The following is a 25,219-nucleotide window of genomic DNA, read 5'->3' as shown; positions in this document are numbered from 1 at the left end:
ACATGGCAGCCAATCAGGAAGCTCTCCCCTGGACCACTCCCCTTCCCTATAAAAACCGAAGCCCTGCAGCGTTTTTTCACTCTGCCTGTGTGTGCTGAAGAGATAGTGTAGGGAGAGAGCTGCTGCCTGTTAGTGATTTCAGGGACAGTTGAAAGTTTGCTGGCTAGTAATCGTTTTGATACTGCTCTGTTATTGGAGGGACAGAAGTCTGCAGGGGTTTGAGGGACATTTAAGCTTAGGTAGCTTTGCTGGCTAGTAATCTACCTTCTACTGCAGTGCTCTGTATGTAGCTGCAGTGGGCAGCTGTCCTGCTTCTGATCTCATCTGCTGACTGCTGCAATAACAGTAGTCCTTGTAAGGACTGCTTTTATTTATTTTTTTGTTGTTTTACTACTACTACTACTACTACTACTATAAGAGCCCAGTGCTATTAGTCTAGCAGTGTTGGGGAGTGGGACTGGTGTGCTAATCTGCTGCTCCTAGTAGTTCAGCAGCACCAACTTTAATTTTTTTTTTTTAATATTCATTTTTTTTTATTTTACTTTTTTTTATTTTACTACCGCTGTAGTAGTGTATAAGTTGACCTTTTAGGCATTATTTGCCCTGTAGGCATTATTTGCACACTGTTTTCTTCAACCCGCCATCGAGCTGTGTGACCTTGTTCACATTCTGTCTAAATATCCATAATATTACCGTCTCCAGAAAAACACCGGAGTCACTTTTTTCAAGCAGCCATAATATATTTTACGTAATCCGTATCCACCGCTGTAGTAGTGTATACGTTGGCCTTGTAGGCATTATTTGCACACTGTTTTCTTCAACCCGCCATCTAGCTGTGTGACCTTGTTCACATTCTGTCTAAATATCCATAATATTATCGTCTCTAGAAAAACCACTTGAGTTACTTTTTTTCAAGCAGCATTCATATATTTTACGTAATCCGTATCCACCGCTGTAGTAGTGTATACGTTGGCCTTGTAGGCATTATTTGCACACTGTTTTCTTCAACCCGCCATTGAGCTGTGTGACCTTGTTCACATTCTGTCTAAATATCCATAATATTACCGTCTCCAGAAAAAACACCGGAGTCACTTTTTTCAAGCAGCATTCATATATTTTACGTAATCCGTATCCACCGCTGTAGTAGTGTATACGTTGGCCTTGTAGGCATTATTTGCCCAGTTTTTTTGGCCGCAGCCACTGAAGCACAGAGGCCAGAAAAAATATGCCATATAAATGCTGAAAATAGTCATTTTTTGCCATACGTTGACTCAACGTATATGGCAAAAAATGACTATTTTCAGCATTTATATGGCATATTTTTTCTGGCAACTGTGCTTCAGTGGCTGCGACCAAAAAAATGCATATTTTCTGCATTTATATGGCATAATTTTTCTGGCCTCTGTGCTTCAGTGGCTGCAACCAAAAAAATTTATATTTTCAGCATTTATATGGCATAATTTTTCTGTCAACTGTGCTTCAGTGGCTGCGACCAAAAAAATGCATATTTTCTGCATTTATATGGCATAATTTTTCTGGCCTCTGTGCTTCAGTGGCTGCAACCAAAAAAATTTATATTTTCAGCATTTATATGGCATAATTTTTCTGGCAACTGTGCTTCAGTGGCTGCGTCCAAAAAACTGGGCAAACAATGTCTACAAGGTCAACGTATGGCGAAAAATGACTATTTTCAGCATTTATATGGCATATTTTTTCTGGCAACTGTGCTTCAGTGGCTGCGTCCAAAAAAACTGGGCAAACAATGCCTACAAGGTCAACGTATGGCAGTTGTTTAAAGAGAACAGTAGATTACTAGCCAGCAAAGCTACCTAAGCTAAAATGTCCCTCAAATCCCTGCAGACTTCTGTCCCTCCAATACAGAGCAGTATCAAGCAGATTACTAGCCAGCAAGCTTACTATCATCTGTCCCTGAAATCACTAACAGCTCTCCCCCTACACTATCTCTTCCAAGCACACACAGGCAGATTTTTCAGATACATTTTTGCCCTTGATCCCCCTCTGGCATGCCACTGTCCAGGTCGTTGCACCCTTTAAACAACTTTAAAATCATTTTTCTGGCCAGAAATGTCTTTTCTAGATGTTAAAGTTCGCCTTCCCATTGAAGTCTATGGGGTTCGCGAACCGTTCGCGAACCGCTCGCATTTTTGCGCAAGTTCGCGAATATGTTCGCGAACTTTTTTTCCGACGTTCGCTACATCCCTAACAACTATCAAAGTATCCCCATTATACTGTACATCACAGACATACAAATAGCCTGTAAGTGTCCCTAGATACATTACAGAGACCAATAATGCCCACATAATGCTTTAGAATGCCACTATTATATCTACATATGCATCACAGGGCCCACTCATCTTTTGTAATGCATCAAGTACCCACTCTATATCTTTAATGTATCACAGAAAGTGTCAATTATTATAATTAGTAGCATTAGCATTATGTAATGGATTATTACTGCAGTACATGTATGGGACCTGTTATTTAGAATGCTCAGGACCTGGGGTTTCTTTAATTTAGATCTCCATACTTTGTCTGCTAAAAAAAATTATTTAAACGTTAAATAAACACAGTACGATCGTTTTGCCTCCAATAAGGATTAATTATATCTTAGTTGGGATCAAGTGCATGGCACTGGTTTAAAAAGTTTTAAAATTTTGAATTATTTAATTAATTATTGTAATTTGGAGCTTTCTGCATACTGAGTTTCTAGATAACTGATCCAATACCTGTACTGCTTAATATTTCAGTTTACCCCTGTGCTTTGATTCGGAAAGATATTCTGAATGAAAGTCCTTATAAAGTTAAGTTTTAAGTAAAAAAATAGCATTCTTCTTAATTGCACGGAAAACTAACAAAAAACAAATGATGTGAACGACTTCATATTATGTTTACTACCCAAAATGGATCCATAAAATTTGGAGTTTTGAAAATGACAAGACTGCTGGGTATTGCTATGACAATGCAACTCTCTCTTGCCCTACTTCCATTATGATTTCATGGAATGCTTTGAGAAATCAACGGAAAGTGATTTGCTTGTCTCTAATTACATTAACATACAGTAGGAGGCAGGGTGGGAAACAACATGTGGACGTAGCAAAAGCAGCAGCACAAGAAAGTTTCAACAGTGCCACTGTTAAACTTATTTTTATCATGGGGCTTAAAATTTGATTTATATATTTCAGTACAAACTACAAGGCGAATCATTTACATATAATATGGATGGATATTGGAATGGGCAGCCAGGTAAAGGAAGCAAGGTTGGTTCAGGAAAACACTTTTAGGATGGATAGAGTGTGTGAAAGAAATGTGGAGCAAAGCACTCGGCCATATTGAACAGTGAAGGCATTTCAGTAGTACTATAAGTGCCTTCTCTTTACTGTGGGCCACCAAGCAACATTTCCCCACCAAGTAAAATTCCCCCTAGCACATTTTCAGAACCTCCCCTAAAAAATTTCAGTGGCCACAAACACAAGCTGCTCTAATAAACTATGATCTTCCATATATTATTTTTCTTCCAAACGCTGCAGTTTCAATGCAAAGTGTAAATACTAGGGATCTGCACATTTTTCCCTTGTTATTTTTTTTGCTTTGCCTCTTTTTTTCACGTTTTCTTCCTCTGACAACATAAGCCCTTAATCAAACTCTGCATAACATTGGGGTTATTGTTGCATTGCATGCTAACAAGCAATATTTCTAATCAACATATTTGCACAGTTACCTGTTACTGAATCCCCACTCAATATCTTAGATGTGTATATTTAAAGTGGGGGGGGGGTAACAGTTGGCGAATGAGTTTAATCTGGCCAACACATCACAATGAGATTTTCTAGCCTTTCTGATCATAATCTGACCAATCCCCCACATAAATTATAAATTGATTTGGAAGCCTTTTACCATCAAATAGCTGGCTTGTAATGGATAATTTTGATGTTCTGACAACTTACTAAAAATTTACATTTCTTAAGCCTTTTATTCAAATTTAATTGGGAGTCAGCCTCTTGAACCTGTATAGTTAAACAAGAGTTACGAACTATTACAGGACTGTGCAACCCGTTGCATTTCAGCTACCACTAATCTACAATACCAGAATCCCCTGGCCAACGAAGGCTGTCAGTGAAGTAGTGTTCCTGGAATTTGCTATGTAGTTACTGATGGCTGAAGGCTGAACATCCCTGGTCTACTCAAAGTAATGTAAAACACTTGCGGATAATGTATTAACCAAGCTAGTTGCAATGGATAAGTGTTAATAACATTTTCTAAGAACAAATTGCACACTTAGCAGTTTCATCCCAATACAGAATAGTGGCCACAACACTCATTGTTTCAAACAACCTCTTTCTCTTAAGGAGAAAATCCTTCAGCCTTGACAGCCAGCTCCAATAGATAAAGGAGCTTGCTGGGCATGGGGAAGGCAGTGACTTAGTCCAGTGTAACAGAAATTCTCAAGGCCGATGCCTTCAATAATCCCAGTTAATGTCAGGTCATCCGATCAATTTATATAAAAGCATTTGATTTAAAGTTCTTCAAGCCTAATGCTGAGATCACTGTGTCAATTGAATCATTTACTCTTCTATTTATTTCAAGATTTATAATAGCGAGTTTTCGGTATCACTTGGAGCAGCAGTTTATCCTAAAAGGGAAATGCAGCAAGCCCCCTTTATTGGCAGTAGGGCCAGAAATGCATGGCTCTGCATTGAAAACGGCAAAAAGATATTATGCAAAACACTATACACTGAGATAATGAGATTATGCCCTAAGGTCAATGTAATGAATAGAGTTTGGTTGTTTTGAAGTCAGCGAAGCGGCACGGAGAAATGCTTGAATGGCGTGTTGCTGTCACTTAAGATGTATGCTTTAATTTCCTGCTCAAACCTCTGTATTAGATATTGTGTGGTCAAATGCATCGAACATTTCAGCGCAAAATGCCTTGCCATAACTCTTTTCTTTGTATTACAGTTACACCAGCCACTTCGAGCAAAATCACATTGTGTTTATTTAATTCTCGAACAGAAGGGCAAGGATAGTTAATATCTCTGTGCAAACAAAATTATGCTTACAAGCATTAATCATTTTATCCTAATTTCATATATATATATATATATATATATAGTTTTAGAAAGCACATCAACGAGGTTGCATTTAATGTAAAATATCTTCAGTTGAAATACAATAGCATCAGGCACAGATCTAGAGTTTAGAGAAAGCATTGCCTGAACATACTCCCGGAAGGCCTCGCAGGAACGAGCCCATCATTCACAGATCAGACATTGTGAACACATATTCCCTGAGCGCACTCTATGAAAGCTGTCTAATTCGACTTTGCCTTCAAGCCAGCGTTGCTAATGGATTACAAATCCAGATCTAGGTTATGACAAGCTCATCCAGAAATTACACGTAGTACATTTTAATATCAATTTGAATGCAGCCGCCTTGTTAAGAAAATGGTATGCTTAGAAGCAGACAGAATGAGTGCTAGGAGCATTGTCAGCCGCCTGGCTGAATGGCATAGTCATCTTGTTAGCATGGCACCTTCATGTTCACATTAGGATCAATATATATATATATATATATACTGTACATACTATATGGGCTGCAACTTCATATGCAATTTAATATTTTTACAATGATTAATTAATGGTTTTGTACATATAAAGGACCCATATGAGAAAGATATGTTATTCTGTATCAGATATTTAAAGGTGACTGCATTTTGTGCTATCCCTGGTCCAAGCAGTCCTCATTACTAGGAATGGAGATTGGCAGCCTTTACAAATGTATATAGGTCCCCCTGCAGAGATAACAAGGAAGTATCCAGGCCCAGGACAGTAGATATAATGTTTTATTGCAACCATCAGACAATGTAGTTGCTTATCTGATCCCAGCCATAAAAACATGGAAATGATATCACCCTATGGAACTTACTCTACTGCTCTCACTCAAGAGAGCTTTGACCCCATAACTATATGTAGAGTAAGGCTCATGTCAAATGTGGTGATTTTTAACTACTGTTTCCTGCAGGATAATTACATTGTTATCAAACCAAACTAGATTAGAGTAATATAAGTCACAGATAGAAGCTGAACAGATTGGAGTAAGGGTGGCATGAACTCTAAGCAGGAGTCCAGCAGGTGAATAGCTAAAGGGATGGGGCTATTGCCATGAGCGTGTATATCAGGTGCCATTTTAAGGTGAGGGTATGTGCCATGAGCCATTATTTTAGAAATGTAGCAAAAAAGAATGTTCTCCATCTGCCCAACATAGCTTTTGTGGTTTGGTTAAATATTTGAATTTATGTTGTCATTGTCATGCATATGGCCTGGAGGGATGAGGTACATTAGTTTTTCAGATGGGAGGGGGTCAGGAAAATAGTGTAGGACACTGCCATATTTTGGGTAGTTGACACAGCTAGTTCTCTTAGTCCATTTGCTCCAGCGGCGAGCATAGGGCCTCAACGACACTCCTCCAACGAACTCGGTTCGCAGCGGTCTTCTTCAGCTGAGCCCATGTCCATCAGGCTGCCTTCATTTCAGCCTCCATGCACCTCCTCCATGTCTGTCTTGGCTGGCCAACTTTTCTTTTCCCTTGTGGGTTCCACTCAAGGGCTTGCCTTGTGATGTTGTCAGAACTTTTTCTGAGGGTGTGGCCTATCCAGCCCCACTTTCTTCTTCTGATTTCTCGGTCAATGGAGATCTGTTTTGATCTTTTCTATAGGCTGATGTTGGAAGTTTTCTCTGGCCATCTGATGTGTAGGATGTGTCGTAGGCAGCGGTTGATGAAGGTTTGGAGCTTACTTGTGGTTGTCATGGTCAGTCTCCAGGTTTCCGAACCATAAAGCAAGACTGCTTTCACATTGGTGTTAAAAATACGAATTTTGGTTTGTTGTGAAAGGGCAGTGGAGTTCCAGATGGGACGTAAGGTGTTAAATGCATGTCTGGCTTTGTTGATACGGCTCCTGATGTCCTCATCTGCTCCTCCATCCTTGCTTACTACGCTGCCCAGGTAGACAAACTTGTCCACGTCCTTAATGTCAACTCCTTGCAGCTGGATTTGATCTTGCTGCTGGTTGTTAATCCTCATGGTTTCTGTTTTGTTAGTGTTGATCTTGAGGCCAGTTTTTGCTGCTTCCTCTGATAGACGTGTGAGTTTCTGCTGTGCATCTTGTTGTCTGTGCGACAGGAGGCTGACATCATCTGCAAAGTCTAGGTCCTCCAAGATTTTAGTGAAGGACCTGTGGATTCCTGTGTTGGCATTTTGTGTAGAACTCTTCATAATCCAGTCTACTACCAACAGGAAGATGGTTGTGACAACATGCAGCCTTGTCTCACCCCCGTCCGCACTTCAAAAGGCTCTGTCATTTTTCCTTTATGCACAACCTGGCATGTGGAGTTGTTGTAAAGTTGTTTGATAATGGAGATGAATTTTGGTGGTATCCCATAATGTGCCATAAGTTTCCAGACAACCTCTCTATCTACGCTATCAAAGGCCTTCTCAAAGTCTTGTGTAAAGTGGAGACTGCCATTCCAGTGATTGTTCTATGATGATGCGCAATGTTGCAATGTGGTCCGTGCAAGACTTGTCCTGCCTGAAGCCTGCTTGCTCATCTCGCAGTCGTTTGTCTAGAGCCTCCCTCAGTCTCAGCAGCATGATTCGTGTGAGTACCTTGCTAGGTACAGATAGGAGCATGATGCCTCGCCAGTTGTTGCAGTTGGAGAGGTCGCCTTTCTTGGGAAGTTTCACCAGATGCCCTTCCCTCCACTCTTTTGGCACGCTTTCCTGCTCCCAGACTTTCTGAAGCAGTGGGTATAGCATGTTCGTGGTTGTTATGACATCCGCTTTTAGGGCTTCAGGTGGGATACCATCTGGACCTGCTGCTTTCCCAGCCTTGATTTCTTTTACTGCTGTGATGATCTCGGCTCTACTGGGTGGGTTGGTGTTGATGTCCAAAACGCTGTCTGCTGGTGGGATGAGTGGAGGCTGCTCTAGAGGTGGCCTGTTGAGGACTTCTGCAAAGTGCTCGACCCATCTCGTTCGTACTTGGCCTTCGTTGGTAATGGTGCGGCCTTCTTTGTCCTTTGTTGCACATGATGGCTGTGTGTTCTTGCCTGCGAGAGTTCTGGTGATCTCATACAATCGCTTCATGTCCTGTTTCCCCGCTGCCGTTTCTGCCTCCTCTGTAAGGTCGTGGATGAATTTCCTCTTATCCGCTCTACAGCTCTTTTTCACCATCCGATTTGTCTCCCAATACTGTGCTTGGAGATCCATCTTTTCCTGATGATTTTGACGATTATTCATCTTCTGTTTGAGTTCTTTTCTTTCAGTCATAAGATCCCATGTACCCGGTGACAACCATTCCTTGTGCTTTCTGTTCTTTTTCCCCAGGACTTCTTCTTTTTCCCCAGACTTTCTTCAGCTCCAGCCAGTGGTCTTCCACCATCTCTTTCTATAACTCTGCTAGTGCCTCAAAGCGGTTCTTCAAGCTGCACTGGTATTCTGTAGCTTTATTTGCATCTTTCAGGCTCTGCACATTGTATTTGAATGCTGGCCTCTGTGCCTGGTCCCTGTGTGCCCTTAGCTTCAGCCTCAGTGTCGCCTGCACTAGGTGATGGTCTGACGCAGCATCCGCCCCTCGCTTCACCCTGACGTCTAGTAGACTCCTCCTCCACTTTCGACCAATGGTGATATGGTCGATCTGGTTCTCTGTCTTTCCATCAGGGGAGGTCCAGCTAGTAGTCGGGCTCATATTAGTTTGCCAGAGGTAAGAGATGTTTTGGTAGAATGGCTTAACCCCTAAGGTGGGTGACCTGTGTGTGTGGAGACTTGGTAAAACCTTAAGTAAAATGATAGTGGGTTTGAAGATTAAAATGCCCACTTTTTAACAGGTGACTTGCAGAAGGACAGGGGTTGACTGACACTGTTCAATGCATGTTATTGGTATTTAGTTGTATAAAAATATTTGCCGCGTATTACATTTGATTATATCGTTACTTGATGCCTTTGTACTGTTTGTAATTTCAATAAAGCTGTGGCATTATCATCCACTACTAGGACATTGTCACTCTATTTTTATTGGGTAGTCAGGTCAGAGCGCGGATCCAGTGGGTGATACCATGAGTCATGAGTTCCTGGAAATACTTTAGCACAGGGTTCAACAACAGCTTATAAAAATGGATAGCTTTTATATGCATATTTTTGACATAAACAAACACAAGATAAATACAAGATCCAATTATAAACAAAGCTACCTGATTCATCCCGATACTACCTGGAAAGTCCAATGTGTGCTCCTCCAGATGTTCAACTATGGGTACAATTCTCATTATCCCCTGACAGCCACAACTGTGATTCATTAGCACATGAACAGCTGGAGGTTCCCATATCAGACAGCATTGATCTGATTCATATCTGGAGAGAATGTAAATATTTATGTGCATTAGAATGCATTTATTCACCCACTTCTACCAACTGAGATGACAACTGTGAGGCCTAGGAAATGGCCCAGATGTACATCAATCTTCATTATAATGTGCGAGCTGCAGATGCATGCTGGGATAAACAATGAAGATGAAGATAAATATAATGCACAAAATACTCCAAAAAATAAAAATACCTTGACGTTGCAAATGGATTTGCGTGGGACAGTGTGGCACACATTACAACTAACTCTGATGGATGAACCACACAATGCAGATCTCAGGCATGTTTTTAGTTTCATACTCCCCAGTTATGTACCAAATACCAAGAGGCCAAAATTCTGTGTGACCTTAAACTTTCTAACCATGTTGCGGTTGTGGACTACAACTCCTAGAATCCTGCAACATATAATCAAAGTATGGCTATGGGATCCATTAGCCGTTAACCCATTATCCAGAAAGCTCTGAATTATTTGAAGGCCAACTCCTATAGATCCAAATCATTTTAAAAAATAATTTCCTTTTTGTCTGTAATAATAAAACAGTATCTTCCACTTGAATCTAAGATATAGTGTAATTAATACTTACTGAAGGCAAAACAAGCTTACTGGGATTTTTTAATTTTTGATTCTTGATTTTTTAGTATACTTAAGGTATGAAGGTCCAAATTACAGAGAGATCTATTATCTCCTCAGGTCCTAATCATTCTGGATAACAGGTCCCTTACCTGTACTGAGAACTGAAGTCAAACAACATCTGTACTTAACTGTGCTGAAAATGTTGTTATTTTTAATCACAGTTCTTTAAGGACATGACAGTTACCTTTGTCATAGCTTGCAAGGTGGAATGCATGCAAAAGGGGCTTAGGACCTGATGACCAGGGGTAGATAATGCATAGAGGTAACTAGGCAATAGCCTAGGAGTCCAGTGTAATCAAGGTACATATAGCTTTTTTTAAAATGATTTCTCTTTGTGAAACTGGACTGGGTCCAGTCTGGTGCATCTGGGAGAAGAAGGCAGGCAAGGAACGTGCGTGAGCCCAGATGCATGCAGATACAGGCACACATGTACATAAGGTCTCTACACTGGGTTTGGTTCAGGGCATACCATGAAGTCACTGGCACACGTTGGTGGTTGTGAAAAGTGCAGCCGAGGGGCTTCACATTTTATTAATCTGCCACTTCAGATGATAACTGTTTTACTGAGGGTAGTTCCTAGGGATGTTGTTAGATTCCCTGCTATTATGTCCCCTGAGTCTGTTGCTAAGGGAGACTGGAACTGCAGGCAGTCCCCTAGGTGTGTGGTTAACAGAGGCAAGCATTCCTAAGGTTATGGTTACATTAACCTATAAAGTTAAGTTATCAAATAAAAATAAAATTATTTATATGTAAACATTTTGTTACTTTGTGATAAAGCCGTGGTCTTTTCTAACCCAAGAAGTTGAAGGGAATTATAATAAGCAAAATTGCTGGTGGGGGGCATTAGCAGAAGAAGAAATTAAGTTTTCAGCATGATGCGCTGAGCAATCAAAAGGCAGACCGCAGGGAAAAGCACCCTGGTTTGTGTCTACACATCTCCTTCATGCAGATTTTTTTTATGTATTTGATGTGAAATTCAGGTTTGAGAGCACCTAAAAGCATCAAATTTATTCTGAGTAATTCTGTCTGCTTGTACAGAGCACAGAACATGCTGTGTTTTTAACATGTTTTTAATACAGTAAACTTTTGACAGAATAGATGATCAAATAGGCATATATTTTAAAGTAAACAACCCCCCTTCCCAAGAGCTCTGCAGTGTAATTACCTGGCTAAAGGTAACATTAATTCTCTATAGCCCTTGACACAAACCAAACCTCTATCTTAGTACTTAGGGGGTTATTTATAAAACTCAATTTTTTCTGGTCGGGGTTTGTGGGGCAAAAACTCGGGCCAAAAAGCTGGCATCTCAAACATGTTGAGGTCATGTATAAGTCAATGGGAGACGCCCATATCCCAATTTGAAGATATTGTGGTCTGCCCTGGGTTTAACTGAAAAATATGGGGTTTTCGGCGATAACACTACAAAATCAAGCAATTTCAGAGTAAAGTCAGAAAAATTTGTATGGTTTGAGTTTTTGCTTGATTTTATCAACTGTTTTCCCGACCTGAATTTATATATGCATCTAGGAAGCCAATAGTGATAGATTAGGGAGCCAGAGCTAGGGGTAGGAATCAGAGGTAGCAGCCTTGAGCACAATGGTGTGGGGGGTATTAAGCTAATGACCAGTGGGGATAGAGGTGAGTGACTATTGGTAGAAGTATTTGGTGATGGGGTTTTGAGCAACCAGAGGCAAGGGTCAGTAAGCAAGCTGGATCTTTTTTACCAACAGAATAAAAATATCAGCAACTTACTCTTCTGGGTTAGGTGCCCTTTTCTGTTTCTTGGCTGCATGGAGCATTATCTTGTACTGCCGGTGGTTGGGCAATGGAGAGTTTTGTACTTTGATGGTTCTGCCTGTGTTGGTGGGGTTTGGTGACTGTAAACATTTTTGGTGCCTGCAGGAGGAATGCTTGTAAGAGAGGGGGAGAGGCTAGTACTCTTCCTGGTCAGTAGAGTATTTCTTTGGGTATTGGTTCAGTATCAAGAATTAGGTAAGCAGAGTCACAGTTACTTTGCTTTCACTTGCTCACCTTAGCAAAGTATTGGGTTGGTAATGGGGCTTTAGAGGGTCCATGTATATGGTTAAGGTCAAATGGTGCATGGCAACTTTTTTTCTTTATGTTTATGGAAAAAACTTTTTTGGAAGGAGTTCCCCTTTAATGGTCTGTTTATAGAGATTTTTACAGGATAGATTTTGACATATCTCTGTTGTGTATAGTACAACACTTCTGTCATAGCTAAAGCAACATTTATATTCAACCCTTTGAATAAAACTAGTTCCCCTGACAAAGATATACATTGGATCAATCAACATAGATGTTGCATGACATAGATCTGACAAATCAGAAACATGACTTCCCCGTGTAACTGGAACATCTGATGTCAGACTATACAATCGTTTAAAAAATATTACATATTGAATGCATTCTTTTGATGGAAAAAATATGTATAAACTGAATACCAGAGACAGAGCGAGAGGCCCTTGTGGGATTTAAAGCTTTTTATTTAAGACCTTTCTTGAAAAGAGCTTGCCTCTCTTACTGCAGAATGTCTGTAATGAAAACCATTGCTCATTATCACACATACTTTTCTAAAACACAACCTCATTTTTTCATTGGAATACAGGAATTGAGAAAAACCACTGGGATAACTAATGTAAGATGTTGCATATAGAAATTATGTAGCACATTTGGAAGTCCTACAAAATGATCCAACCCCATCCAAATAAAAAACTAGAAGAATAAGCATATGATTTGAATATATATTTGTTTCTCTAGAGTGTGTGTGTGTGTAGATGATTTTAGAATTTACTATTTCCTTTTTTTCTTTTTCTTTATTTTTGATCTACGATTTTTTGTTTATAGGACAGAGCCACACACCATTGCTTATGTGTTTATTTAAGTTTCTCAACTCCCCTCATTGGTGCATCCCTGTACTGGACTATGTATATATACTGTAGCTAGGCATGACAATACTGTCTTTTGATCTGAGATGAATAAGTAATCTGAAGTGCATAAAATCTCCAATAGTGTAGAATATTGCAAACACAAGCTCTTATCAGAACTCACATACAGAGTTTAGTTGTTGCTATGGGTAATATGACCTGGAGCAACTTGGTAAATGCATTCCCCACCTACACTTTTCTGGACACATGAGGAAATGTAATGCAAAGTTTATGTAGTATCCCATGGCAACCAATTACTGTATATGTTTTCTTTCACTGCTATAACTGCAGTAGGCCAGTAAATCCTAAATTATCATTGGTTGCTGTGTAATTTACCAGATTTCTTTAAAATTGAGGGACACGTGTAAAAATCTAGAAGGGCTACACTGAATATAATTTAATGTACAGGCAATTACTGCATGCCCTGTAGCATGGATTTATCAGAGGTGTCCCTAAATTTTCAAGTGATCTACTAACCTTAGTACAACTAGATATGGAGACCTAAAGCAAACGTGTCACCTTATTCACATTATTGGTCTTACATTGCTGCTCCCAAAAAAGAGTATATTTTTTGACTTAATTCTTGACATTCTTTTAGTGATAGAGCTTACTCATTTTTATAATGCTACCTCCAAAATGTAATGTCCATGTAATAGTGGAGTATCTTGTGATGGTAAATCTAATGCTTCATATCATTAGCTATTTCACCCATCTATGGGGCCTTTCTGGTGGCTTGGCGACATGTGGTGGAAACTTGGAATGCAAGGACAGCATATTGATGTGGTCCTCTCCCAAAGGGTCTCCATAGGCCTGCAGTATAATCCAAATGGATAAAGCCAATTTGGGCAAGAGTGTGGGTGACCAAATTGGACTAAGATCTGCTCATATATGCCCAGGATGTTTAGCTTTTTACTGACATGTTTCTGACAGAATTTATAGCTTCTGTATTTAAATATATAAATTCTAAAAAGGATTATAACCATAACTTTGAAGCATGCTGTGATGCTCTGTGGCTGTAGGAAACATAAAATTGGTTTTCATAAAAAATATTATTAGCATTTAAAAAAGAAAGCATAAGCTCTCTTATTACATGTACTGGTGGGGGGAAATTCGCAGAATACTGCCAATCAAATCACTCTTGATATTTTGCAATTGTCTTAGTATTAGAAATCCTGTATAGCACTTATCGCATCACAGAAAGACTTTCTCGTTAACTGTTCCTCATTGATTCCCTCCCTTCTTAGTTTACTGGACATCTAGAATTGATTAACATCTTCTCTCTTGTGTTTTATAGCCTCCTTAAACAAGGAAAACAATGCAAAGTGTTCTCATTTACACAAGGTTATCACACTCAGCGTGGCAGTCATATCTTCAATCACTGGTGGATAGAAGCATGTGCTCTCAATGTGCTCTCAATGTGCCCGTGTAAATTCAATATCATAGGAAGAGGGTGATGCTGGCAGGACACCATTAAGTGGGAGTCCAATCAGGAAGATGCCTCACTTATAGCTGAAACGTTCCAGCATTCCCTGGTAAGAACATTGCTGATTTAAAGTTCACAACAAATGAAGCAAGATAATTTGTTGCAGTAGCTTCCCAACATCACTTTATTCACTGTCCATTTGAAATTAATGGGTCATGTCAATGAATTTGGGCCTATCATGAACAATCAAGAACGAGACCAGGCCTATACTGGAAATCTATGAGTTTTTGGCAAATGCTTTTAGATATCATAGGCAGTCAATATTTCTTGGGGTGGTTTTGGGTTGTTTGGGGGCTGTTTGGGTCTCTGTATACTTGGAATTCCAGGCTTATTATGATTCCCAGTCCAGACCTCACCCAGACTGTTGTAGAATTTTCATAATATAAGAGATACAGCGTCGGACTGGCCTGCTTGGACACCAGTGGGACAGGTTCTGTTAGGCTGCAACAACCCAGGCACATCGCAGGTAAGAAGGCGGTGTAGCATTACCAGGAGGGTCCTGATTGTGTTAGTTGGTACTATTGTGTTAGGGCACTATTGCCCCGACAGTGTTGCATGCTGCACCTTGAACTAGAATTTTACTAATGTGCACCAGATTTATAGTCTGCTTATAATATTATACATAGGAGGGTTAGTTACCTTTTAACCCCACTTAAAGCTGGTAGCTTATTTGGTAAGTAAACAACCTTAGGAAACATTAGTTCGTAAAGTATTTTTTCCCACCAAAATGACAGTTCTTATGGCACCAAACTGGTAAATTGGACAGTTAATATCACATTCTTATTCAAAAGACTGTAGCTGTATTATTATAAACGTCTCTGTAATTTTTGCATATGGTCTAAAATAGAAAGATAAAATTCAAATTTCTATGAATCTTATAAAGCTTCTTTGGAAAAACAGAATTCTGTCTATAAAAAAATGTCACTTTGATGAATGTGGGTATATGCTATTTAGCATTTTTGTCCTTGCTTGGTACAGAGGTTCTGCTTTAACCATTTCCCTTGCACATTGTTCTGCCTGCAAAGAGTATAAAAAAAACACAGAGTTTCTAGCAGTTGCTTAGTAATGCTCTGGCATCAAATGGAATATTATTAAGAGCCATCAAACTTGTGTAAGTGGGTGGAATTTTATATAAAAATAAATAAATAAAAGTATAAGTATAGGTTTTTAACAGCATTACATGACTATAAGTATGTATTTGCAGTACAGTGAAGGTTGTAATGGTTTTGCTCTCCACTGAAACTCACCAATGTCACACTGAGTGGTTATTAAAGGGTAGTAGCCCACAAGTGGCCAAAACAATAGTTTTTTCACCACACAATTTTCCTATAATGAATAAGCAGCTTGCAGATATACATTAATTAAAAATGATCATTGGTCCCACACAGTGGGCCAAATTGGAATCAGCCTGGTTCTCCCCCTTCCATATCAGTAATCTCATTTTGAGCGCTAAACCTAAGATTCTAATACCGGCTTTAGCTCCAAGGCCTATAAAATTCACCCAATTTATATGGAAACGATGTCTCACACAGTACCGGGTCTGTACATTTCCCTCAGTTTCCAGAATCCAGAATTTAAACCGGGCCAAAGTAGAACCTTCCATAGGGACTGGACCGCTTACGCTCTAATTCGAATTAAAGATTTTATTAATCCTTTGGGGAGAAAATTTTATACATACGAGGAACTTTATGCAAGGTGTAACTGGGAATCTGATAGGAAACTGGAATATCTGCAGATTAAACATTATATTACGACATTACTTGGGCCGACGCCTCAACTTCAGTTGACGCCGTTTGAGACGGTTTTAGGGGGTACCTTCCCTTGCAAGGGCCTTATTTCTCAGTTATATAGATTAATGAATACATTACCTGGGGACCCCTTTCCCAAACACTCCTATATGCGATATTGGGAATCGGAGTGGGACAAAGGTCTGACTCTGAATCAATGGGAGGAAATTTGAGAAAATGCACGCAAAATTGTGGTTTGTACGCAACAAAAGGAGAGTGTGTACAAAACCATGATGAAGTGGTACCTTACGCCAAATAGACTCTCCAAGATATATCCACTAAGCAGTCCTCTGTGCTGGAGAGGTTGTCAACTTACAGGCACGCTTCACCATATTATGTGGACTTGCCCGAAATTAAATGATTTTTGGTTGGAAATTGCTAAATTGATAACCTCGGTCATGAGGACTCCTATTGCTGTTGAAATGCCCAACTTATTACTAGCCCTCCCAGTCCCAGGACTGACAAACGCTGCCCAAAAATGGATTAACCAAGTAGCTACTGCGGCTCGATTGGCAATCACCTCAAAATGGAAATCGTCAACAATCCCTACGATTCGAGAGGTAATCTCCAGACTCGACAAAAATAGGATGTTTGAGGAAATGACAGCGAGAATAAATGATACACTGCAACGGCATAATGATGTTTGGGGGAACTGGGATTACTATAAGACAGCAATGACCATTGCAAATTAAAATCTCTATATTTGGGAATTTTAGTGGGGAACTGTCATCTCATTACTGGTCTCCATATTTTATTTTATTTTATTTATTTTTATTTTATTCTATTGTGTTTTATTTTATTTTATTCTCTTCGTCCTTTTCTTTTTCTTCTTTCTTCCTTCTTTTTCTTTAAGGTTCTTTCCTATCTCCCCTCATGCAAATGTCACAATACTGCGATGAGAGTCTTCAACTGTAATGTTTAGATAATGGATGAGTCTGTTAAACAAAGACACATGATATGAGGCTACGGCTACTGTATTTGTACTTTATTGTGAAAACTAATAAAAATTTTAAGTTACAAAAAAAAAATGATCATTGGTTTTATTGTAATTGAAAACAGTATTTGCTTGTCCGCACTCCTGCTCTGCTGGTTCTGAAAACAATGTAATATAAGATAGCTGATTAACAGATGAAGAAGCATGCAAGCATCCCATACTGGTCAATTACATGTATAAGTTACTTAGCTGCTTAGTGCATTATGGACTTATAAGACTATTAACCAATCAGCTCATTAGCAGATTTATACATGTCTATTCATTACTCAATCATGAACCAATTCCACATTCACATAATGCACAAGTAATTCACATATCAAAGTCTACTAAACGTAAAAGCTTTTATCTGCATTTCCATCCCATTATCTTGCCAGTACCTGTGAATACACTATGCTGCCTGTACTGAATACATGTATATGTAGATGCAAATGAGTAATATTTCTCAGTAGAATAGGTGTTTCAATTTTAAAAATCTAATTAGGTGTATTTAATAATTGTATTCTGCAGTAAACCAGTGAAAGCTAACTGGCCACTGGGTATATGGGTTAGAAAACATGTCTCTGCACCTTTCCATCATACCCTAAACCATAACCAGAGGGAAGAAAAAGTATCACTCCAGATATTCTAACCCAGTAGCCGCTATAGAAAACTACCGTCAGTGAAACAAGTCCTCTGTTTTCCCTTATAGAGAGGGAAGTGTTAAATAGACTGGCTTATACACTTCGACATGAGCAAATTCATGCAATGTAGTTTCCATTTAGCAAACAGGAAGCCAAGTTAGAATTCACACATAGCTTATTTGTTATAGAAACTATAATTTGCCCTGGCTTCTTTTCTATCTGTTAGGTTTTCCATCCAACAGCCAAGATTTTAAAGGGCTGTCTGGTTTAAAACTTTATGTCTGGTTTTCAATATTGTGAAGACCAGACAGAAGTCCACCAACTGCACCTGAGTGCCACCATAACCACACCCTTGACATCATGACCCTGTCCCAAAACATCATTGTGCCTTGACATAATCAGCATGCCCCCAAAATCATTGACCTCCCCCATTTTTAACCACCAGCAAAGATGACAACACTAACTCCATGTGAGCTTTTGATTGATCAGTTTGCATGAGATACTATTCAAATATGTAGCCTGGTCTGGCCTAGCAATATCCCTACTGATTCCCATATAGACTGAGGAGGCAGGGTACTTATGTCCTAGACCTAGATAGACCAGGGCTGTCCAGCTAGAGACTTAAAGGACTGGTACAATCGTACCATATTTTCATTATTCCAGTATTTTTATTAATTTTCAAAGTTAACTATTTTAGTATTATTCAGCTCGCAGTGACCAGGATGGTTTTTGCTATGGTCATATACAAGTATTATAATGTTTGGTTTGGCTTATGCATATTGCCTGTGCAGAGCACCATGCAGGAATGCTATTGGCAGTGGGAAAGGACCACTTCCTGCTACCTTCCTTGGGTAGTAACTCATAGCTACCAGTCAGTTAGTAGCTTTTTCAGCCATCTGCAAGTATAACAATGAAAGCAAAGGTTTCATTGGTTGCCATCTGTTGCTGCTGGGTTCATGTGTTTCACTGGTGCTTGTGCAGTTTGATAGAGACACAATCAACGGATATTTTATGGGACACATGATTTACAACTCCCAGCAACCCACTGCAGACTGCTATGGGAGCTAATAGTTCAACATGCTTGATCTACACCAAAATCATTGACAAAATCCACAAATGACTGAGAAATAATAAGAGATCTGGGAATCTGGGAATATTCTGCAATGAAGTAGTTAGGGATGCTTCATGAAGGATTCGGCCGAATACGGAACCGAATTCGAATCCTAATTTGCATATGCAAATTGGAGTTGGGAAGGGGAAAACATTTTTTTACTTGTTTTGTGACAAAAAGTCACGAGATTTCCCTCTCCGCCCCTAATTTACATATGCAAATTAGGATTCAGGTTCGGCCGGACAGAAGGATTCGGCCGAATCTGAATCCTGCTCAAAAAGGCCGAATCCTGGCCGAATCCCGAACCGAATCCTGGATTCGGTGCAACCCTAGTAGTAGTGCGCAATAAAAAATAAAAAGCAACCTGTTCTGTTTGCACTGATAAGGGGCATCTTCAGCAATTTGGAACAAAAGGGAAAAAATATTGGTTGAAATTGAACTAAGGTCATTGCTTGGGAAAATCTCATGCTTCAGAAACCTTTAACCTTACAGTTCAACTGACAAAAGCCACAGAGTGATTGTGAGCCAACTGAGGAGGTCAGAATTACTCAATTAAAGCCTCTTGGAATTTAAGCGCACTGACATTGTGATAAGATTGCACAGCATGCATAGCACCTGATTCAAACAGAAATCCCTGCTCCCTGCTGCAATTTCATATTTTACCTTGTTATGGGGAACTTGTTATTTTTCCAAACAAATGAAAAAACAGATTGGGTTTGGTAATCTGGCCATTTTAAAGTGCTGTGTGGTAAATCTGCAATAGTCAAAGGGAAATTAGCTGTAGAAAGGTTTTAACGTGATATTCTTTAGAGTTTAGTTAAGGACATTTGGTATTTTAGTGTTTTTTACTAAGCCACATTTTCCTATCTTACAGTTTGCTGGTGGCCAATGATTAAGGGAAACGTTAACCCCTTATAGAAAGAAAGTCATTATTCTGTGTAATAGTTTTTCTGCAATCTGGCGGTGCTTATATGACACATGCCCTCTCTCAGCATTAAAATGGGGTGTTCTCTGTGCAGAATGTAATTATCACCATCACATATAAAGCACATTATAGCACGAGACTATGACCATGTCTTTAAGTAGCCAAGTCTCAAGTGCTTTGGTGATGAAGTAGATTTAGTTCAAGGACATTCCTTTGGATAAGATGTCATCTGTCTAGTAAACAATGATCTTAGATGTATGTATATAATAAATAGAAAGTCCTTGTAACTGCTGGCCTGTAATGCCATGGTTCTCTGCATGGGTAAAAGAGAAGCTGATCTTGTCTTGAGTCTGAGAATAAGAAACATGCCAGGTATTCTGCCTTGGGAATGCCTTTGCAAAGCCAACCTGAAACAAATAAAGGTATAATGCCCAACATTTTGGGTACAAAGCTTAGTGCTTTTTCCCTCATAATCTTTTTATGTGTGGAGTTTACTGGATGTTGGGTTGTCCTACAATAACACCATAAATAACACCACCTAATTCCTGTCATTTCATCAGTATGTCCAGTTGCAACAGAGTTTATTGTTGTTCGAAGTGGAAAGCAGTCCTGAGTATTAGGTGGATCTTCTGGCACAGAGATCAGGGCCCTTAGGGGCCATTTATGATCACCAGTGCAAAGCGCAATTTTGCCACAATTCACATCATTTTTCCCCATGGTGCAAATGAATTTCAAAGTAATTGTGTCCAATGCATTAAAATATGTGCAACAGCTCCTGTATGTTTGGAGTCAGCGTTGCATGATTTTCAGCACTCGGCATCAAAATTCCCACTGACTTTTATTAGAATTACATTCAAACTTTAGTACAGTCAGTACAGCTGGAACTATTGGCACAGCACGCTGACAAAATCTTGGGATCACCAACAGACTAGGGTGGTGATAGTGCCAGGGCTCCCATCAGACAGACTGCTTAGTAGTGATGGGTGAATTTATTCGCCAGGCGCGAATTCGTGGCGAATTTGCGCGATTTGCCGCCAGCGAATAAATTCGCGAAATGCCCGCGAAAATTCGCGGAAAAAATTCGCCAGCGTCCAAAAAAATTTTTTCCGAAAAAACAGACGCCGGTGTCAAAAACGGGCGCCGGCGTCAAAAACGGGCACCGGCGTTGGAAAAAAGGGCGCCGGCATCAAAAACGAGATGCCGGCGCCGTTTTGCGAATTTTTCGCCGTTTCGCGAATTTCGCGCGAAATTCGCGAATTTTTCGGCAAAGCGAAACGGCGCAAATTCGCCCATCACTATTGCTTAGATGCAGTGGCACTTGATGCAAATACACAGAAGTGTGAGTAGCGTGTTTGAGTGCAAGTACTTTTAATAAACCATCAATCAATTTGCAAAACAATTGCATCCATGTCAGTATGCACCCATTCGTGGCTTCAATCATATACATATGAACCCACTAGTCTTGGATAAAGTACCAGTGTCTCCAAATATTTTTACAATTGCATCCTGGGCCTGGGTGCTGGTGAGAAAGGCTAGTTGAGGGATAAGCTGCTTTCCCACTGGGAGCCTAATCCTCACGTGGTGGTTGAGCAGTCACATGAAAGTGTTCCTTCATATGCGGTGGATGTGGAGAAATACAGTGGAGAAAAATTGTAATTTCATTTTTAATTTACTTTATATCAAGCCTTCTTCTGATTAATTCATGAACTGCAAATCCCATCTTACTGTCACCCAGTTCTGCCAGTAAAGCAACTATATATATATATATATATATATATATATATATATATATATATATATATATATATATATATATATATATATATATATATATATATATATATACACCGTACCTGCCCCTCTGGCCCTGAATGAATTAACATAATGATTTAACAGTGTTTGACTAGTTTAGTGGTTTTAAAGTTATTTGTAAATGTAAATGCTATTGAAAGCAGTATCCTTACTATTTTCAGCACTGCTGGTTCTGACGCTCTGTCAACTCTTGTTGAGCATGCTTCCACATGTGAGTTAATCAGCCAGTATCTGCAACATGGTTTCAGGAGACAGAACCAGCAATTTAGAGAATACATACAGACAAATACTGCTTTCAGAAGCAATTACATTTGCAAATTACACTAAAGCTACAGACTGAGCTATTTGTTAATTAATTTACACTGGAAAGTTACTTAGAATCATTGTTACATAGAATCATTTCATTGTGCAAAAAAAAAAAATTGGGAGGAGTTCTTTAAATAGTCTATCATTCTAGCTTTCAATTTAGCAACTGGTTTCCCTCAGCATACATTGGCATATAGATATTGTATCTGCTAGTGTCTAATTGGTAAATATCCTGCTAGTGCCACTGACTGACCCTATATGACACAAATCAGCCAGTGAATACTACACCATTCCCTACCTGAACATAAGGAGGAATATATACCAGTATACATTTATTTTTTATGGCAGTATAGGGGTTAATGAGTGAAATTATCCCGCTGGGGAGGTATTACACGTTGGGTCCCCAGAAGCAACTAGCAGGCAGAATGGCTAAGAAAAAACAGTGCTGCAACTTGTGGGCAAATTTCCAACACAGACACTAACTTATATTGGCATTGGTAAATCAAGAGCAAGCTGCTACACACACAGTTTTCTGGGTACCCACTATTATGCTGAATTTCTTGTACTGCATTGTGGGTAACATGCAACTTACACTGCCTTAGTAAAGACTTTTAACTGATGGAAATTAATATATATATATATATATATATATCTACTTCTGCTCTTTTGTTGCAGCCCCAAAATCATGAAGCTTTGTTTTAGATAATTGTTGGACCACTAGACCCACCCCAAAACCACTGACAGTGCTCTGAGTGTAAAGTATAACAATAATAAAAAATGCTTTATAAAAAATTTATCAAAAATCCTTCCTGCACCTCCTATTTCATTAGCCTGCAACCCAAGCACAGTCCCCATCTTTTCTGCCTCCCCTCTCTAGCCCTCACAATGCTCTAACTATCCCAGTGAAAACTGTTCCTTTCCATCTACCTGAAAACCACACAAGTAGGAGATTCGCCTGTGAAACCTGGATGAGAATCTGACCCTGTTCAGTACCATGATACACCATCAGTGGCAGTGCAGGTTTGTGACTACCTATTTGACTGGTTATTGGGATTTATATTTTAAATAAGGCTTTTCTTTTTCTTTGTTTGACACATGAGACAAATGTTGATACATTGCTACTCCCAATCGAAATTGCACACACATTCACACACACACACACACAAGGGTCAGTTTAATCAGGAGTCAATTCAACTGCTTGTGTATTTTGGTATGTGTCTTAAGAGACTGGAATAACAAGTGGAATAACAAGTGGAATAACCAGTGGAATAACCAGTGGAATAACCAGTGGAAACCTCCTGCGGACATGAGGTGAACATACACAAAATAGGATGGACGTCCCTTTAATCTTTTTAAAAGAAAGTCCTTTGAGAGTAGTTGTAACAAGGAAGGTTAAAGGAGACAAGCACATTTCTAACTCTGGGCACAACACATGATATCAGTAACATCACAATTGATATAACTAGGTACAGCAAAGAATCTCATCAGCCAGCTGAGCCAACTTCATAGCAGATCCTGGGGGAACTGTATAATCTGGGCATTCCCAACAGAACTTCAGTTTGTTTAGCTTTGCAAATATCGGGCAGAAATTTTGAGCGGGCAAATAACAATAAAAACAAGTGGCAGCTTCACTTACATTGACAGAATAACATGCCATTGCCATACAGCATTTCCAATGCCTCATACTGCCCATCTTCATGGCAAATGGGTTATGAGTCAGCCAGACTGAGAGAAAGATGCATAAAGGGTGTTCAATGTACCCAGAAGGCTAAGAAGGAAACCCTAAAGGCCCAGTTTACTTGATGGACAGGTTTATATAGTGAATAAATTACCCCTTTAAAAAAAATTACTCTTTTATACAGGTCATGGAACTCCAAGGTTACTTCCAATATCCTCATATTTTCCAACAAGGGGTACTTTATTTATTATAATACACAAGTTTTAGTGAGTCGTGACAAAAATTACTAAGCTCTGTTTATAACTGATGACATCACTAAGAGCTGTTAATAAGGATATAATTTAAAGGATAATAAACAAATACAATCAATGGATGGACAATGCAGGGATTTTTAAACGTCACCATCTTTGGTCACAGATTGTAGAAAGCTCATAGACCAGGTTTATACTCAGAACACATTACTTGTCTTTGATATGGTGTGTGTGCTGTATTATCTATAGAAAGTATCTTCTACCTCCCTAAATCAATATCTTATTTTCTGCATACCATTACCTTAAATCCACAGAATCAGTGTGTAGGGAGAGGTTTCATGTGCAAGAGGCTCCAAGCTTTCCACCTTGGCTTGAACCATGGCTTAACCATAATAAATAAAGAGGAGATAACTATTTAGAGCAGACCTAACTAGAGCAGAGAGGAAGACACTACTCCCCCTTCATAAACTTGTACTTGAAGAGACGGGAGAAACCTCTCCAAACAATTGAGTAGATAAGCTAAATAGATTAGAACAGCGGGCACATCAATACAACATGAATCAAGAACAGAACATTACGTAAAGGAGCATCCCACTCTCATGTTTCCAGGAAGGGCTATTGGGAATTGTAGTTAAACAATAGCAATCATGCTGAAAATAAATGAAAACATAAATATCGTGGCCACCAGAGTTTAATATAAGAACTACTGATGTTCAGCTCACACGGTGAAAACTGAAGGAACGAGGAGACTGTGAGAGATGGTGGGAAGGGCCCTAAGTAGAACTTGTATAAAGTGTCCAAACTTATGTATGTAAAAATTGTCCATTGTACCATTCCTTCTGCAAATTTTTTTTGCTCCCGAATTAATGCAGCTTCCCTGTTTGCTGACATGTAATGTAATTCGTCTTGCGCTAGCTGGTGTTATTTACGTGTGCATGCATACCAACATTAGTGTTGTTCCAGGCTAGTTGAAGGTTTTTGACTCAATAATCTACTAAAAATATTATGGAATTATATTTGGGCCACTGCATGACAACATTAATCAATTGTTTGTAAAGTGACGTATAATCAATGTTTTATTTATGGCTAATTAATATCAGCAAAAACCTATTTTCATTTCATAATTACCCTACAGGTATGGGACCTATTATCCAGTATGCTCTGGACCTGGGGTTTTCTGGAAAAACGATCTTTCTGTTATTTGGATCTTCACAACATAAGTCTACGAAAAAATCATG

Source organism: Xenopus laevis, chromosome 1L (genome assembly GCF_017654675.1).
Source record: "Xenopus laevis strain J_2021 chromosome 1L, Xenopus_laevis_v10.1, whole genome shotgun sequence".
NCBI classification, from domain to species: domain Eukaryota; kingdom Metazoa; phylum Chordata; class Amphibia; order Anura; family Pipidae; genus Xenopus; species Xenopus laevis.
This window is presented reverse-complemented; position numbering follows the sequence as displayed.